We start from the raw sequence: 19697 nt of genomic DNA on the forward strand, positions 1-19697 counted from the left end.
CAATGAAATGAATAATTACATATTTCCTTCTATGCTCGTTGTTGGGGGCTGAGAGAAAGGGCCACAAATAGGGCTCCAGGAAGGAAGCTCATGAGGGAAAACTGGACCAAAGCTGAGCAATGACTGGGGGTGGGGTGGGGGGGGTTCCATTACTGCAATTAGCACACTGTATAAACAGCACTTACGGGCTCTATCTGGGAGTTTGTGGTAATCCATCTGAAATAGACAACTATTTTATGCAGGGAGGAATGAGGGGGACTATTTCCAAGTCAATTTAATAGTCTAGTCTGCAAACAATCCCCTTCCTCCTTGTTCACGCTCTCCCCTTCTCTCCCCTTCTTGGCTCAGAGCCGCGTCCCCTCCTCACAGCTGTGCTCACTTGAATGGTAAATCAAGCCCCCTAAAAACCTGGCATGTGGAAATCTTTCAGCATCCTCGGGCTGTCTTTATCCCACGGTGGGGTTTTGCTGGGCTTCTCCTGTCTCGCTCACAGACAATCAGAACTGGACTTGTCCTCTCCTCTGCGACCTTCTGTCTTGCAAACAGGAGCATGGGTTTGCAGTAGGGGAAGGTGTCTCTGTAAGGAGTGAAGAGGTCCCAGGAGCTTCTGACCGACACCTTCCTGATTCTTCTCATGCTTCTGAGGGCCTGCCAGGGTGCGTGTTTGTGTGCAGCTCCCAAATCTCTTTCTCTCGAGAAACCCGGCTGAGGGTACGATTTTGTCATCCAGCTGGTCTCTGGGTAAAGCAATTTGGCTCAGAGCTGGGGAAATTCCAATTACCAGACTTTAGAAACTGAAATATTTTATACCTTTTTCTAGCAACCTATTCTGTCTCTCTGTCTCGCTCGTCTACCCTCCCTTCCACCATCCCCTCTCTCTCTTTTCTGTTTTGGCTCTTTGGGCAGAAATAGCCAAATATTGTCATGAAGACATGTTAACCAAGTTAAAAAATATATATAACCTTGGCAGTATAAGTAGAACAGGGGCATGGTTTCCCTGATCTGTCCCCCATCTTTGTGTCTAGGTAATTTGGGGTTATACACATTTTCTTTATAGAGATTTCAAAACGTTGAAAACGAATGCCCGAATTTTGACCCATTCATTGTTAGCAACTCAAAGGATTTTTCTGGAGCACCAAAATGCCACATAGAGAGTGGTGGTAAAGATGGAAATTGTTGTGACAGTCAAATCCAGCCCCAAACATTGCCAAATGTCTCCTGGGCGGGGGGGCACGGCGACCCCTGGTCGACAACCTCTGTCATCACGGAATGAATTTTTACAGCAATTCTACAAGTTCAAGGTTTCACTTCAGAGTAGTGAATTGTCTTGCCTGAGACCACCCAGGCTTTAAGAGTCTAGGTTTAAGTTCCTATCTCAGGCTCTTTCCAGAGCTGTGCAGCTGCCTGCCCCACGGACTGTTTCCGAAAATTCCACATGGCCTGATGTGGGGGCGGCCCATCCTGGGTGCTGCCTAATGGACACAGCCCAGTAGAGCTCCATTTCTCAGCGCACAGAGGGCTTCTAGATCTGGCTGCAAAAAAAGAACAACACCGTCTCTGTTATGAAGAAACCCACAGCTTGGGGAAAAAAAAAAAAAAGCAGGGACACGTCTGATTCATCAGGATGACTCATACCTGGGATCACTTCGCCTCGACTCGGCTTCCCGTGGCCTGTCGCGACTTGTGAAGGGCCACGGTGAGTTGAGGGAAGAAAAGTCCCTTTTGCATGTTGGGGATGGATCCACCCGTCTGGGTGCAGAGACAGCTCGGGGCAGCCATCAAGATAACTTTATGGGGGACGCAGAATCAAACTGCAGGGAATCCAGCGTGCAGCGCCTGGGAGGTCCTTAGAAGTTTCCAAACCCGTCCTGGCCAGCCCAGTGTGCCCCTCCGTGGATAGCTCACGAACCTGGAGCAGTGGCCAGCTACAGCGTGCAGGGGAAGGTATTCAATAATTTCTTAGCAAGACCGGAGCTCGGGGGGGAAACGGATCTTCAGGTGCGGATACGGTGGTGATCATCCTGGCGAATGCACCAAGCTGCGGAGTTCATCCCTTTACATATAAACCCTTGTCACCACCGTGATTACATCAGGCCTCTGGGAAGCCATGTGCGCGGCCCTCTATTATCTGTTGATAGATTACTTGGTAATCACACTCATGTCGTTTTCTTGAGGACAAGAGGGTGTAATCTTCCTGCTTCGTGGGTCTCCCATTTCTCGGTGCGCAGCTAATCCCCATCCGGCTCGCTGAGTGACTGGGTTGACAGAGGAGCCGGTGAATTTCCACCAACCCCATTAGGGGTCTTTGTGCCCCTCCAGCAGACGGTTGCCCAAATTCCACCCATTAAAAAAAAGAATGGGCTAATTAAGCCTGCCAGCCTAATTTTGTGCTTTCTAATTTTGCCCTTTAAATGCATCATAATTATCAGATGCAAAATACATTTTCAAATGCAGAGCCACTGACGGGTGTATTTTTAAATGTGCAGGGCTAAGACGGGAGTTAGCAAAGAAGCAGGCAGTATTTTTAACTTGCATCGGGGCAGGAAAAGGCCATTGCCTCACCGATTCCTGCCAGTGTGTTTGGAATGAAAACGGCACTTATCCCTGTGTTACTGAAATGGATGTGACTGTAGTGCTGTGCCCCGCAATGCTGCTGGGTGCCATGTCCTTTGGGGTGCACTTGGACAAGTGTGGGGGGGTGGTCACAGCTCTGGGACTCTGGGCTTCACATTAGGGCATGGGGTACATGCCTCCCCAGACACTGCAGAAGTGAGGGTTGATACAGGCACGGATTTGGAAGAGCAAGCCCTTTCACCTTGTTATTATCTTAACAGCTTTTTGTTGTTTTTCTTTGTTATTGACCAAAGCGTGCACCTAAAACCTTTGGTTCCTGCAGCTTTTGGCCCGAAATAATTTTCCTTCTTCCCAGTCTACCCTAAGAGGCATGGCATAATTCTATTCAAAATGAATGCTGAAAACAAAAAGCGTCATAAATAATTACATATCATATTACATTTAAAAGATACAGCAATTCTATTCAGTGTATCCAACCCCTATTAAGTTGTACTATATAAAGCAGTGTAATATAATGCATTTCAATGGGTCTAGCATAAAAAATAAACACAAAACAGCCATACTAGCACATTAGCTTGGGACTCAGTACCATGGAGCTTTCCCCTCTGAGTTTATCGCCCCCATTTCATAAAGCCCTTCTATTTACAGATGGGGAAACTGAGGCGCAGAGAGTTTGCACGGGAGAAGCAGGGTGGGAACAATTCTTCTCCCGTTCCCCTTCGGGACAGAGAACATTGCAACCCCTCTGGGTGGACCCACTATTCCTTGGATCCCGACGAATGTTCCCAGGGCGTGCTGGCATCTGGCTGCAGGGTCGTGACTGTGAGAACAGCATCTTCCCGCAAGACTCTGCCAACAGGGCTCTGGACGCTACCGGGCTCCTTCCGGAAATGCCTTCTAAATAGGCATGACAAAATGGATGAGACGAATGTCCACAGCAGCACTATTCATAACTACCAAAAGGTGGAAAAAGCTCAAATGTTGATCAACTGGCGAAGAGGTAAACACGTTGGTGTTGTTTCCATGCAGCGGAACGTTCTTCGGCCGTAAAGAAAAGAACGAAGCCCTGATACGTGGTACAACACGGAGGGGCCTTGACAACACCACGCTGAGCGGAGGAAGCCAGACACAAAAAGTCACATTTTGGAGGTCCAGAAGAGGCACATCCATACAGAAAGGAAGTAGATTAGTGGTTCTAGGGGCTCGGGGTAGGGAAATGAGGAGTTACGGTTTGTAGGCATGGAATTCCTCTTTGGAGATGACGAAAATTTTCTGAAATTAGTGAGTGGTGATAGCTTCTCAGCCTCGTGAATATACTAAGAACCACGCACTGTATCTTTTTTTTTTTTAATTTTTTTTTCAACGTTTTTTATTTATTTTTGGGACAGAGCGAGACAGAGCATGAACGGGGGAGGGGCAGAGAGAGAAGGAGACACAGAATCGGAAACAGGCTCCAGGCTCCGAGCCATCAGCCCAGAGCCCGACGCGGGACTCGAACTCACGGACCGCGAGATCGTGACCTGGCTGAAGTCGGACGCTTAACCGACTGTGCCACCCAGGCGCCCCCGCACTGTATCTTTTAAAGGGTGAATTTTATGGTATGTGAATTATGTTTCTATAAAAAAAAACGGGTTACGTTATAAAATTAAGAGCCAAGATGGATTACCATTTTGCCTCTGTGGTTCCCGCAGAAATGGAAACCACGCGGTAGCTTCCACGCTGCTTTAGTGGTTTCTGAGGTCCTTTCTGAGCACCGTCCATGGGTCCGCCAGCATCGGATGAGGGCCCACCGGAGGGAAGAACCACAGTGATCATCCAGGCTCGAGAAAGGCAGAGCTCGTGTTGAGGTCACAAAGGCCAATGTGAGAAATTCAATCAGAGCAGAAATGCATTGCCCTTGAAGCTAGAAGACCTGAATTCAAATCCTGACCATGCCACTCGGAGCTGTGTGACCCTGGGTAGATCACTTAAACCCTCTGTGCTTAGAGGACCTCGTCTATAAACTGAAGATACTGATAACACCTCCCTTGAGGAATTCTTATGGGGATTAAATAATGAATCGCTATTTGTAAAGGGCTAAAACAGGGTCCTGCGCTATGTGAGCACTACGTGTATCTTTATTAAGATAATTTTGCAGGTGCATTAACTTCCTTTTGCCACTCTAATGACTTACGGCAAACTGAGCAGCTTAAAACCACACACATTTTATTATCTGCCAGATTTGGAGGTCAGCCGTTCCAGGAGTTCTGGAAGTTGAAATGGGTCTATGGGGCTAAAGCAAATGAGTCGGCAGGGCTACAGTCTGGAGGGTCTCAGGGAGAATCCGTTCCTTCCCTCTTTCAGCTTCTAGAGGCTGTCTGAATTCCTTGGCTTGTTGCTGTGGGTCACTCTGACCTCTGCTCCTTTGTCACATCTTTGACTCGGCCCTGCTTGCCTCCCTCTTGTGAGCACCCTTGTGGTTACACTGGATCAACATGGATAATCCAGGACAAGGAAATCTGCAATATTGAATCTACATATTCACAGGTTCCGGGGTTACAATGTGGACATCTTTGGAGGGGGGGCATCCACCTGCCACAAGAATATATTAATTTATCATACAGGTGGTTGAGCTACATACGCTTAATCAGGGGGTTAGGAAATACTTGAGACGCTCTGAGATTTCTATTTAATTCAAATACACCAAAGGGTCCGGGATCTGAGGGAGGCTGGGCCGGCTCCCTAAGGCTTAATCCCCATCATTCTAGTTGCTCTGACGTCAGTGCAGGGGAGGCAGGCATTGTTCCTCCTGCAGGTACCCTCTGACCAAGAGTCCTGGTGCTCTCTGTTCCCCGTGCCTGAACACAGTTCCTCGAAACTTTCTTCATGAGTTGGCTCAGGTGTCACCTTCTCAGGCTCACTCTGACCATCCTATTTAAAAGTGCGACCCACTCGAACCTAGCCTTCTAAAGATTCCTCCCCTCCGCACCCCCCCCCGCCCATGATCCCTGCCTCCTAGGATTCACACCTTGGTGCAATTCTCTCCCCTCGAGGCTGGGCCTAGATTTTAATGAACAGAATATAACAAAAATGATTGGCTATCCCTTATGGATTACCAAAGCCCATGACTTCCATCTGCCACTCTCTTTTGCTCTTCCGTTTGCTTGATCTAATGAAGCCGGCTGCCATGTAGTGAGCTATCCTATGGAGAGGTCCACATGGCAAGGAACTGAGCGTGGCTTCTGGCCAACAACCCACAAGGAACTGAGTCCTGCCAACAGCCAGGTAAGTAAGCTTGGACGTGGCTCCCACTCTCGCCGTGCGTTGGGCTCACTACAGCCCCAGCGGACGTCTCGACTATAGGCTTCTGAGAGGTTGCGAAACTGAGGACCCAGCGAAGCCATGTTGGATTCCTGAGAAACTATGAGGTCATGAATGTTGCTTGGAATTGGAATGTTTTGGGGTGATTTTTGTAGTAACAGATAACTAATATAATAGTCGACATCAATCGGAGGCCGGCAGGCAGCACGCCAGATATATTTTGCACATAACCGTATTTGTCCTTTACAATTGGTACTATTATTTGCCCATTTTAAAGATGGGAAAGCTGAGGCTCTGTATAATTGGGGCTTGACCAGCATCCCCGAGCTGGTAAGCAGAAGAGTCAGGTGAAAATGACCCATGTTGTTTTTTATCAGCTGCATGGACGGAGTTCAGCCTGTGCTTGGGGAATAGTGCAATTTCCTGTGGATTAATGTGGGAATCAGATAAATATTTGGTGGAAGCCTCCATACGGAGAACTCTCTCCTTGGAGTTGCCCACAGCCTCCTCTCATGAGCAACTCTCCCCGGCCTAGTACCGTACCCATGTAAGAACTAACCAAGGAAGACTGCATTTTCTGGGCATTTTCCTGGGAATCTTACATCAGGCCTTCGATGTAGTTGGCAAGGGCCGGGAACGGGCGCTTCAGATGCCCATCTTCTCTCCCGAAGCCATCTAGAGGGTGAGAGTGAAAGTCTACCCTGACTTGGGGGTCTATAGGAGGTGTGTTTTCCCCAGGAGAGACCTTTAAGAGCCCCTGGAAGCAAGCTAAGGAGGAAGAGAACCAAGAGAGTTCTTTTCTGCCTAAATTTATGCAAATCAGCGGTTTGTCCTCTAAACGTGATTTTTATCTCCGTTTCCTTTTGCAGCTGATTGAGCGATCGGAAGCAAGCACTGCAGTTGTGACCCCCATCTGAACTCTGCCCCTCTGAAAACCCATTTGCTTCTGCAAAACCTTGCTACCTTGAGCCCACCACTGTTTTCCAGGGGAGGATCCCAAGGGTCCCAGTCTGAATCTCCCACCCTGTTGTGAGAATCCTACTTTGCACTGAAACTGACTTCCATTCACTAACTGAGACATTCTTGGAGGTAGAAGGCAGAGGCCACTCTCCTTAGCCCTCTGGGAAATGAAGCACACGGCCGATCAGGTTGGTTTTCATCTGCACAGAGTCAGGATGTTGACATCTGCAAGGTTTGGGTGAACACCAAGTTCAACGGTCTCATGTTACAGACAAGAAACTGAGGCCAGAGAGAGGAAGGGATTTGCCTACGGTGACCTAGTTGGCTGGGCAAAGGGCATATCTTGAGGGCTGCAGACACGTAAGGATTGGGACATCCTGGTACAAAGCTCAGAAGGCTCCTTCCACCAAGCCAGTGATTGTATAGCAGTTAAAAGGGGTTCTTCGGTTCTCCGGCACTTTATCAATGTTATCTCCATCTTTACAAAAAAGTCCAAGTCCACAGTGGTTTCTTTATTTTTTTTTTTAAAGAAGTTACTGACCTAGTTAAAGGATCTGATGAAATACGAAACTCTTTCCTTCGTAAAAAAAAAAAAATACAATATGCCAAAAATTATATTACGTTTTAAGGACTCTTTGAAGGCTCATGGATTCCAGGCTGAAAGCACCTGCTTTTAAGTTTGGTTATTTTTCCCACAGAGCACACGGGAAAACTGAAATTCAGAGAAGGTATGTGCTATGCTCATGCCTAGTGTGGTGATGTACGCCCTTACACAGAGATTGGCTGAACTCCAAAACTCAAGTTGGTTCATTCCCCCAGATTACACTGAGATGAAATACCACGGATTCTGGAAAACAAGTATTCACTCATTCTTTACCAATCAGTATGTTGTTGTTAAAGCCTCTACCGAGTGCCTGGCATTGGAATAAGAAATGGCACCTTGGAACTTACGCAAAGTTTGGCATAGCTGGCTTTCCTCTCTGCAAGAGAGAGCCTGCTACTGGGAACTCATGGCCGGCCTTCCCAAGATGTGTGTGTGTGTGTGTGTGTGTGTGTATGCGTGTGTGTATTTTATAAGAGTAGATGTGCAGCAGTCCCCAGCGAAGGAGATGGGATGGACACCCTACAGAGGGCTTCACGGGTTGAACAGAGCGGAGACTAAGGAGCAAACTCAACCAGGAACCAAATGCGTTCCATCGAAGTTGACATGCAGTGTGTCTAGATCCGACGGGAGCATTCCATCCTGTTATTTTTAGGATTAAGACTTTAGGCTTTATATCAGAATGACGCTATATGGCTTGATAGGCTCCTTGTCCTGCCTTCTTTAGAGGTGCTGGGGCTGGAAGCCACATGTCCCCTGGATGGCCCTTTCCACCATGGTCACGGGGATCCAAGTGATGTCTGGTTAAAGTAAAGGGAAAAGAATCAGCGGTGGCAGTGGGGGTCACCAGGAGGAGACTCAGTCTGGTAAATGAAAGAGACAGTTTAGATCAGAGCCAGTTGGCTGGCCCGGTTTGTATAGTTGATGCTGGGTAATTGTCTTCACTGTGATTTTTGCCTAACTGAGTGACTTCTCCCCAGGCTCCGTAATAGCCTGAGTTTCTCCTGAATCTGGTCCCAGGATACTTTCCCTGATTTCTGGCTATTAGGTTTTCCTCTACCTGTCCTCTAAGCTGCTGAATCGCATTTAGAGACTTTCTAGTAGTCTAAAGATGTCCTAAAAGACTTCCTTCTAGCTAGTCCAGCTCTGTGCTGGCCTCCATGGAGCTGGATCTCTGGAAATCATCCCCCTTGGAGAAGTACCATCAGAAGAGGCTGTGGGGGGTGGGGCATGGAGCAGGTATAGTTGTGGAAAAGGGCACAGGAGGCTGACTGAGGTCCAGTGGTCAATTCGTCGATGGTCTTAAAGCAAGAAGAGAGCAAGGTGGAAGTAATCCTCAGCAGTCCCCTTGGATTTGGTCACTCAGGGAAACTCCCCACTCTCCTATAGAGTGAGTCCCTTGAGTTCCAATCCTGTCTCGGCCACCAAGTCTGTGTGATATTAAACAGGTCCCTTCTCCTTTTGGGGACTCAAGTTTCTCCATCTATACCGCGGGTGGGACCACATGCTTTCCCCAGGTCTTTCTGCCCGCTCCCCCCAAATCTAGACTTTTCTGTTTGAGATTTGAGAAAACATCCAAAATGAGTTTCTTTAGTGGAGGTGTAATTTACATACAGCGAAACGCTCTTGACTGTACTGTTGAGTCACTTTTGACAAACACATACACTTGTGTAACTTCACTGACCCCAACCGGGACACAGAATGTTTCCATCCCCACAAAAAGTTCCCTTGTCCTGTTTTCCAGTCAATTCTTTACCTCAGAGGCAACCACGGATCTGATTTCTATCACTGTAGGTTAGTTTTGCATATTCTAGAATTTCATATAAATGGAATTATACAGTATGTACTTTTGGGTCTGACTTCACTCAGCACATTATTTTTGAAATTCATCTACATTGTTGTACGTAGTTTATTCCGCCCTTTTGTTTCTTTTTCTTTCTTTCTTTCTTTCTTTCTTTCTTTCTTTCTTTCTTTCTTTCTTTCTTTCTTTCTTTCTTCCTTTCCTTTCCTTTCCTTTCCTTTCCTTTCCTTTCCTTTCCTTTCCTTTCCTTTCCTTTCCTTTCCTTTCCTTTTTGCTGAGTAATATTCTATTATATGAATATATTACAGTTAGTTAATCCATTTTCCAGTTGATGGACATTTGCTCTTTTCCCAGCATTTGGCTGTTACGAGTAAAGGTACCAAGAACGTTTGTTCATACACAAGTCTTTTTTTGTGGATCTGTTTTTATTTTTCTCGGACAAACATCTAGGAATAGAATTGCTGTGTCATTAGGCAGGTGTGCATGTAACTTTTTAAGAAACTGTTCAACAGTTTTCCCGAGTGGTTTTTACCCTTTTATATTCCCACCAGTAATTCATGAGCGTTCTGGTGGCCCCACCATCTCTCCATCATTTGATGGTATCCTTCTTCCCCTCCTTAGACATTCTAGGGAGTATATCATGGCTCACAATGATTTTTACACTCATTTTTATTTATTTTCTTGTTTCATTTTACCACTGAGCCAAAAGCAAATTGTTATCAGGACCCTGCTAAAGAATCAAAGATACTTTGAATGATTATTAAATATCCACATTTTTTTCTGTTAAATTCAGTCTTTAATTTCTTTTTTTATTTTCCTTTTCTAAAATTTTTAAAATTGTATTTTTTAAATTTACCTCCAAGTTAGTTAGCATATAGTGCAACAAGGATTTCAGGAGTAGATTCCTTAATGCCCCTTCCCCATTTAACTCATCCCCCCTCCCACAACCCCTCCAGGAACCCTCTGTTCTCCATATTTAAGAGTCTCTTATGTTCTTTCCCCCTCCCTGTTTTTATATTATTTTTGCTTCCCTTCCCTTATGTTCATCCGTTCTATGTCTTAAAATCCTCATATGAGTGAGGTCATATGATTTTTTTCTTTCTCCGACTGACTAATTTCACTTAGCATAATACCCTCTAGTTCCATCCATATAGTTGCAAATGGCAAGATTTCATTCTTTTTGATTGCTGAGTAATACTCCATTGTGTGTGTGTGTGTGTGTGTGTGTGTGCGTGTGTGTGTGTGTGTGTATACACACACACACACACACACACACACACCACATCTTCTTTATCCATTCATCTATCATTGGACACTTGGGCTCTTTCCATACTTTGGCTATTGTTGATAGTGCTGCTATAAACATGGGGGGTGCATGTGTCCCTTTGAAACAGCACACCTGTATCCCCTGGATGAATGCCTAGTAGTGCAACTGCTGGGTCGTAGGGTAGTTCTAATTCTAATTTTTTTGAGGAGCCTCCATACTGTTTCCCAGAGTGGCTGCACCAGTTTGCATTCCCACCAGCAGTGCAAAAGAGAGCCTCTTTCTCCGCACCCTCCCCAACATCTGTTGTTGCGTGAGTTGTTAATGTCAGCCATTCTGACAGGGCTGAGGTGATATCTCATTGTGGTTTTGATTTGTATTTCCCTGGTGATGAGTGATGTTGAGCATTTTTTCATGTGTCGGTTGGCCATCTGGATGTCTTCTTTGGAGAAGTGTCTATTCATGTCTTTTGCTCATTTCTTCACTGGATTATTTGTGTTTTGGGTATTGAATTTGATAAGCTCTTTATAGATTTTGGATAATAACCCTTTATCTGATAATGTCATTTGCAAATATCTTCTCCCATTCTGTTGGTTGCCTTTTAGTTTTGCTGATTGTTTCCTTTGCTGTGAAGAAGGTTTTATTTGCATGAGGTCCCAATAGCTCATTTTTGCTTTTGTTTCCCTTGCCTCCGGAGACGTTATTTTGGGGAGAGTGCAAGCAGGGGAGTGGCAGAGAAAGGGGGCCAGATCTGAAGTAGGCTCCGCACTGACAGGCTGACAGCAGCGAGCCTAACGTGGGGCTCGAACTCATGAACTGTGAGATCATGACCTGAGCTGAAGTCGAATGCTCAACCGACTGAGCCACCCAGGGGCCCCTAAATATCCACATTCTTCTGCAGATGGCTGGTCTGCCAAATCATGCCTCCTTTACTGACTCTTTTCATTGTAGATAATTGCATTCCATTTCTTTTCATAAATACATATCAATTGCCAAATATGCGTAGGTCTCTAGTACTAGATTCCTATCAAGATAGTAAAGAAAAGTAAGACTGGATTTAAGCTCTCAAGGGCATTATGGGAGAGGCAGAACCTAAAATGGTATCTTGCCACTCCAATGTAACCTGGAGGAGACCAATTTTTTGAAGAGCCTATACAGGGAAAAAGAACTCCCACCATATCTGTCAAGGAAGGAGAGAGATACAGTTTTGAAAATCTGTATGTAAAGCAATACCAGAAGCATCAGGAAAGAAGTGGGCAGGGAGGTTAAAACCTGGTTGTACCCCCCCCCCAACTTCCCAACCTGGCATGTATTAGGCATCCTTGAGACATGGGCACACTTAGAGTGATTAGTGGAGATCGGGAAGCCAGCCCAGGGAGTTGAAGCATTGCACCCGCAAGTTGGTACCAGTGAGAACGTGCTGGAGAACATGCCGACAATGGGCAGTGGCATCGCTGGGGCCGAGTGCAGAGCATTAAGAAGAGGAGGGCATAGCTGGGCTTTCTCCCTAAGGTCTTGACCTGGGAAAGCACGTCCAGCGTTTCAGAGATGGGTGCGTAGGCCTTCCTTGAAGGATATGTCACCGATATCCACACGTGGCTTCATCTCCTGGGGGAGCCTGGTGTTCTCCGAGGCCCTTAGGGGAGTAAAGGGTCTGGCCACACAGCAATGAGCCCACCGTGGCTGGGGAAGTGCTGGATCAAGTTGGTTAAGTTTTCTTTCTCTGCTCTGGCTGGAGTAGCCCCCCTAGAAAAATCCCATAGCATGGGGCCTGGTGGAAAGGAGGCCATAGTCCCCTCCTGGTTTCACACTGATTGAGGAGAGGGGTGGGCAGAGCCGTCTCCCCATTCCTTCATTACAAGATCCAACAGTTAGGGAGTACGCACCGTAGGGAGTATACTGTGAAAACTGCAGTTGAAAGTTGTGGCATACAGAGGGGTAAAACGATCATTATAAAACAGGGCAAAGAGGGCTAACACAGAGCCATACATTGGGAACTCAGGCGGGGACACGTAATCCAGTTTGGAGGTCTCTGGGGGGCAGGATGCTGCCCAATCTTAGACAGGAGGGTGGGGAGGGCTAGCTGGCAGGTAGGGCAGTGTTTGCACAGGTCTGGGGGAAAAGAAGAGCCTGAAAGGTTAGGGAGCGAGGTGGACATCATTCAGTGGGGGCTGGACACAGACTGCTAGAGGTCTGCAGAAGTTTGCAAGCCCTCATACCTCTGGCCCACTGAGCTGTGCAGACACACTATCCATTTTCCCAAGTTTCTTTCTGAACAGTAGAACATGGGCTCTGTAAATGTGTGTGTGTGTGTGCGTGTGTGTGTGTGTGTGTGTGTGCGTGCGTGTGTGTGTACGGATTCTCCAGATTCTGTACCTGGAGGCTCTCACAGTTCTGGGTGACCGCGATCCGTTCGGCCTGGCTTCCACAGCTCGTGACAGTGGTCTCTTTCCTGCTGCTGGACATCACCCAGTGGCTCTTCTGGAAAGCGTGGACTTGCTCCTGAGGAGGAGGAGGAGAAAAGCAGAAAATGAGAGATCACCTACAGAGCCCGGCAAATTGTGCTCAAAATTATTTGAGCTGCCACTGGGTTTAGAGGATGGGGGTGAGGATACTCTGATTAGATTTCCAGGCCGCCTGCGTCAGAAATGATCCCCAGGCAGTTCTTCCCGAGAACAACTGGAAAGGACCCTATTGTCCTCAAGCCCACCAAAAGAAAGGACTCGAACCAGAAAATCTCCCACATCCCTCCAAAATCCCATGCTAAAGAAGGCTTCTCTCGAGGATACACAGGAGCCAACCGGGTAGCCTGTTATGAGTAAGGAAGGATAAACACACCCAAAGTGAAAGCTTTACCTGTTGTTATGAACAGCAAGGCAGAATCTCAACACACGCGGATCAAAATAGCTAATGAAAAAGGAAGCATTGGGGCGCCTGGGTGGCTCAGTCAGTTAAGCGTCCAACGTCGTTCAGGTCATGATCTCGCGGTCCCTGAGTGTAAGCCCCGCATCAGGCTCTATGCTGACAGCTTGGAGCCTGGAGCCCTGCTTCAGATTCTGTGTCTCCTTTCTCTGTCCCTCCTCCGGTGTGCTCTGTCTGTCTGTCTCTCTCCCTCTCTCTCTCCCTCCCTCTCTCTCAAAAGTAAATCAATGTTAAAAACAATTTTAAGAGGAAGTGTTCATGGCAACTCCTACACTAGGAAGATATGACTCAACTATCCATAGATCGCGACACCAGGAAGCTGGGAAAAGCCACGTGACTCTGCAGGAGACAGATTCTGTGGCTATTACAACCCTGATTCCCCTGAGGATGAAGGTTTGGTTTGGCTGTGGACCACGAGCTAGACGTTGACTAGTCTGACTCTCTTGTGGACCAACCACAAGCGTTGAGAGAGAAGTCTCTATTTCAACCCATAAAGTTCTGGACACGTATGGGGGTCAGGAGGAAGTAGGATGTTGGGAGTAGTTAGGAATCCAAAGTGCTTGCTGGGAGGAACCATACATTTCTTTTCAATCACTGATTCTCAATGGAACGGTCTCAGGACTAGCCCAGGTCCCAACAGTCGTGTAGCCAGTCACCCGAGATCCCTCCTCACCTTCTCCCTCCACGTTGAACCCACCTCTAGTTGGCCCCCAGGTTCTGCTGGCCGACCTCAAATACCTTATGAATTCACTCAATCTCAGTTATAATGGTTGCAGCTCAAGCCATTCCAGTCCTTCCCTAAACAGGCTTCCTGTCTCCACTCTTGCCCCTCTTCTTCAGACTAACTTATGCTTTTGGGTCACAGGGAGAGAGTTTTAGAACTTGAATCTTACTCTGCAATGATACGACTCAACCTCCAGGTGTGTGCGGGGGACGCAGGCTAACTTCTGGAACTGAGGTCACAAGATCTTCCCTGATCTAACCTGGCCCACCCCTCCGGTCTTCCCACCCACCTTGTGCCACCTCCCCGCCTCCTTCGCCACACAGCCATTGGCTCCCGTTCACAGGTACCTCACTTATTCCTTCTTACTTCTGTGGTTTTGTTCATCCAATTCTTCTCCGGGCATTGTGTTTCCACTCAAGCCAGGAAAGAATCCAGGGCATCCCCGACCCAAACCTTTTGTTCCACTTGCCACATTGGGGCAGAGAGATTTGTTCATGCTCGGATCTTCCTCCCTGACCTCTTGAGGGAGCACCACTGAACGCATGTCGACCTCCTCACCTTTTCTGGTGCCGGCCACGTGTCAACAGGCAGAAAATCATCCCGAACGAGCAAATGGCCAAGTATCCAGCTAGCTTACAGCACTCATCCTTAACCTAAGCTCACGAGGCGGGCTACAGATTTTCCAGAGACGAGTTCAAATCCCTCCACCGTCATTCTCCAGCGGTGGGCCTGGCAGCAAGTTTGACTTCATCCCTTGAAGTCGCCTTGTTTTCGTGTGGAAAGTGGTGAAGACAAGTGGATTGTTATGCGAATGACCAAAAAAGAACATAGGCTAAGCTCTCACCACAGTGCTTCATGCGTGCTCTGTAAATAATTCAACTGTTGTCATTACCATCATCACCATGAATCAGCAGGACTCTGTCTTCAGAGTTCCTGTACGCATTTCTCACTTCTGTGTTTGGCCTTGATTTTCCTGATGGCCTTTCTTCATCTTGACATCGTGGGGTGGTGGGAGACAGATGGACTCGCATAGAATACCTTCCTTCTCATCATCAACTAACAGAAACAGCAGCCTCCCTGAGATTCCATCTGTGTCCATCACTGCTAACAAGTGTGGTGGGCTGGAGGCATTTTGAGGGTGTGCACAGAAAGAAGAGGGAGAAACTAAGCACAGAAGTCTCACTCGTCCTTCTAAATGCGTAGCATACATTATGCACCATATGTTTTGTTCTTCTGAAATATGTTAGATCGAAGCCGCAAGTCTGACTTTGGTCTCTGGCCCAAAGCGGCTACCGAAAAGGGGCTATGACCTCATTCTCTGATCTTGCACTCTCAATAAGAAACCTCATTTTTCAACTTAGGGAAATCCAAGAAGCGATGATGTGTACGAATCCAGGGAAGGGCTCGTCCTATTCACACTTGTTACCACATCCAAAACAAACACAGTGAGGCCTATTAACATCCAGGGTGTCAACTTGGGTGGGGGGTCCTTGGAAACCCAGAAGTCTCCACTGGCAGCTTCTGTCAAGGCTAACTACACTTAACTTGTCAGGAAAGGTTGAGAGATTTACCAATTTAAATCCCTCCCGTGGCCTTCTGGTCTACTGTTGTTCTCTGACCTACCACAGACCAAAACAATCATTCTGGTTGTCAAATTCACGGTTGGCCATTGTGCAAGAGCCCTGTGTTACTCAGGCAAGATCTTCAGAAATGATTATGACAAATCCTGTTATTGGTGGTTGTCTCTTCCTTTCGTTAGAACTTTTCTCAGCCTTCCGTCCTGTCTTTCCCTTTAAGATTTCACAGTGTTTTATTTGAAATAAGGGGAGCTGTTCTAGATTTTTAAAGTGCTATCTGGGCTTGGTATCGCATTTCTTCTTAAAAGAGACAATAATTGTGGGATTCAATTTGTTGCCAGGGACTGTAGAAGATACTTACTATATTGGAGGGATCTGTTTTTATCATCACGATAACCTGAAAAAAAAAATGTGATATCCATGAAGAAACTGAGGTTTAGAGAAGTAATTGAACTTGTCTAAGGTCACACAAATAGTAACCAGTGGAGACAGAATTAAAAACCTTTTAGAGCTTAATCCAAATTCCACACATTGCATTACCCTGTCTTTTTTTTCTTTCTTTCTTTCTTTTTTTTTTAATACCTCGGGTATTTTGTTTCCTAGTTACAACTCTGAGCGAGTTTTTCCATGGGAGAGACTATAGTCGGGGAAATGCCATAGTGGGAATCCAGCAGGAAGAAGAAAGCCTCCTGTCTCTTCGTAGGTGGTGAAGACATTTGTTGGGCCAAAAACTAAATAATATCTCCTCCTCATCAAGGAGGAGAGGTGTGGGGAAAACAGCCTGCAGAAATTTCCCTTTGAGTTGGGAAAGCTAACATTCTGGATCTTCAAAATACAAGATCGCTTCAACTATAGCACAGAACGTAAAATTTCTTTCCAGGTGCACCCAGAGACTATTGACCGCATCTCCAAGAGGGAGGGATCCTGCTAAAATAATCATGCGTTGGCATTCCGGTAGACCCTGAGCTTCCAGAATCCTCCTGCTCACCATAGAGATGGTCCCCAAGTCTTCTGCTGGTAACATGAAGAGTCTCCCTTGGGTCTTAAACCTAGCTGCTGCCAAATCTGGGTCACTTCTGCCCAGAAGAGACTGTTCCCGGTTGCGATGGATCGGTGTGGTTGCTTCTCTGCCAACAACCGTTGTTGAGAGATTTGTTAGTTCCAGAATCTGGAAGAGCTGCCTATTAATTGCATTCCGTTACGCAAGACTAGATCGTCAAACATCTTCTAGGTACTTTGTGCTTTGTTTTAGGCACCAGTGTATAATTTGGAAGTATAAATAATGCAAATTTCCCTTTTGGAAATCTCAACTAGTCCACTGTTGTACCTCATGGAGGCTGATCCTTTGCTGCGTGGGAAATAAGTTTTCCTGTCTGCACTGGAGTTGTAGGTAACCAACGAATCGTTCTTGCCCCAGCAGACAGCGTTTGGCCCTAAGCAATCTGTGAATAATTAAGCAACAAACACAGCTGCAAGTTCTAAAATGTTCAACATTTAATACATGTTAAGTAACATTTCTTCCCCCCAGTGGAGAGGGAGGGGGCTAGACAAAATAATTATCGAGACTTAGTCCCACTCTCCTCAAACTCATTTTGATGATCACTTTGTTCACAGACCAGCATTGAAGAACTGCCCCCTCCGCCAAGCAGGGCCACGGGCTCAGTGAAACTTCACCCATTGCCAAGTCCCAGATCTGTAAAGAGAGCGGACAAGCTGTCTATACAAGCAGTGTGGATTACTGCAAGACCGGGGGTTCTGTATCTCACTTGCCCAACGTTTGCTGGGAGGCCGTGGGTGGACCCCAATGTATCTGTCTCATGTTCTTTCCCTGCGAAGCAAGAGGGTTGACTTATCTGATTTCGGAGACCCCTTTAGAGCTAATGTTCGGTGTATTCATGCCAAAGCACAGAAACACCTGGCATTGTTCCCAAACGCACTAAGAATGGGCAGGAGGCGAAGGAGGTGGCAAAGGGCCAGCATTGCATCAGAGAGACCCGGGTGCAAATTTTCCCTCCAACGCGCTGAGTAATCTCGAGGGAGCTGCTCTACCTCTCTAAACCTCCAGGTTTCTTTTTGTAAGAAAATACTTAATATACTGCATCCCTCGAAGAGAGAAGCGAGCATGAACTGTGATAAATATAAGGCACTGGGGACGGTTTTGAGGCAGAATGAACTCTCAGTTGCTGACTCTGAAAGTCACAATTTGAAACTAAACGTCTGGCACTTACCCGTATTTCGGATGTTTGCCTCCTGAGGCTATCTTCTTTGATCTGTCCATCCTCGCGTCCCTCTTGTTGGCGGGCTCCTTAACTCCTTCTCCTGCACCCCTCATGTGTGTCCTTTGTCTGAAAAAGAAGTTCCAGTTTATTTGCTAATGGTTCAAAGTAGGGCTAAGTTATCTCTATAGTCTGCAGAACTCAGAGCCTGCCTTTCACTGGAAATTAATAGGGGCACTTGTTTATTACGTACGCGGGCTAGACTCAAGCTGGTCTCCCCATTTGCCAGTCCGTTCGACACACAGTAGCCAGATGATCAGATCCATCCAGAAGTACAAATCTCTGGAGTAGCTTCCCACTGATGTTATTATCGATAAAACGGAAATTCTTAACAGACACTGCCTGTTTTCCCAGATCCACGTTGTGGCTCTAGCTTCTGCAGGGATAAGCTTCCTCCCACCCCTAAAAACAGCATGCTCCTTTATGTATCAGAACCCTTGACACAATGCCTCTGCCATCGGCAACGTAGCACCCTCCAAGTATATTCTTCCTCCCCATTCAAAGCCCAGCTCGAAAGCCTCTTTCTCAAGGAAGCACTCCTTGATATGCACTCTCACTCACTCCATTTAAGACAAGATCATGACTTCTTGGTAAATGTGTGCATAAGAAGCCTACACTTCCCAGCACCTTTTTTTTTAAAGCAATAGTTATAATCGAAATTTAACCATTATTGCTACAACTCATAAATTGACGTCTGTCCCGTCTTCCTCCCTATGTAAATTCTAGGCTCAGAGTATGACTGTCCTTTCCACTACTACATTTCGACTGCACAGTACAATGTCTAGCACATAGTAGGTATTCAGTGACATTTAGTGAATGAACTTTGGCTATTTGAATGAAGACGTGCACGTGCAAAATGAAAACAGTCCATCCTGTATCGCAAGACGTGGAGTTGGATGCTCATAAATTATTTAAAAAGTTAGACATTTGACAGGAACAAAACGATCCTGAGATCCTGGAAGGCTCCAGGATGTACAGTTGTTGAAATGTCACCTTTAAGACGTGGGTATTGATTTACAGTTTGCATTCTTGAGTACAGAGGATTCTGTACTAGCAAGGAAAAAAAAATCCAATTTCTGAATCTCAGTAAAGGAGAAGACTAAGTCAGGTTTGGTATCATCTGTCGGAAGGAAGGGAAGGTTGTGGGGTGTGTGTGTGTGTGTGTGTGTGTGTGTGTGTGCGCGCGCTCATTGAAGGGTTTAACATTGCCTGGCATTCTTGGTGGTGAGAAGAAAAAGCTGTAAGACATTTTATTTTCATCAGAGATTAGTTTTGCCTATTTTAATACATCACCTGAGTTTTATCACACAGTAGTACTCTGGTATCTGACTGCCTGTGCTCAGAATAGTTTTGGAGTTTCACCCATGTTGTGGAGTGCACTAGCACTTTGCTACTTTTTATTACTGTGTAGTATTCCACCGGATGGCTATACCACAAATCTTTAATCCATTTCATGTGATGGACATCTGGGCTCTCTATAGTTCCTTATACTATTAATGAAGTTTTTTTTTAAACATTTCTTGTACAAGTCTTATTGTGTATACAAGCTTTCCTGTCCTTTGGGTAAACACCTAAGAGTGGTATTCTTGGGTCACGGGGTAGGGATATGTTGACTTCTGCGATATCGCTGGACTGATTCTCAGAGTGGTTTTTGCCATTTTGCATTCCAGTTTCACAGCAGCCTCTGGTGTTGTTGAT

General features: G+C 46.4%; 1 long non-coding RNA gene across 5 annotated transcripts in view; it reads right to left on the bottom strand.

The window, feature by feature from the left end:
- LOC102900985 overlaps positions 1 to 19697 on the bottom strand; it is an 807705-nt gene that overhangs the window by 45900 nt on the left and 742108 nt on the right. For 4 of the 5 annotated variants that reach the window (XR_006590330.1, XR_006590331.1, XR_006590332.1 and 1 more), the window contains exons 13-15: positions 17952 to 18068; positions 16085 to 16120; positions 12877 to 13002 (exon numbers count right to left, since the gene is read on the bottom strand). This is a non-coding gene — a long non-coding RNA (uncharacterized LOC102900985). Of the gene's footprint in view, positions 1 to 8101; positions 8236 to 12876; positions 13003 to 16084; positions 16121 to 17951; positions 18069 to 19697 lie in introns of those variants that run through there. The other variant, XR_006590334.1, reaches the window with a different exon arrangement.

Source organism: Felis catus, chromosome E2 (genome assembly GCF_018350175.1).
Source record: "Felis catus isolate Fca126 chromosome E2, F.catus_Fca126_mat1.0, whole genome shotgun sequence".
Lineage (NCBI taxonomy): Eukaryota > Metazoa > Chordata > Mammalia > Carnivora > Felidae > Felis > Felis catus.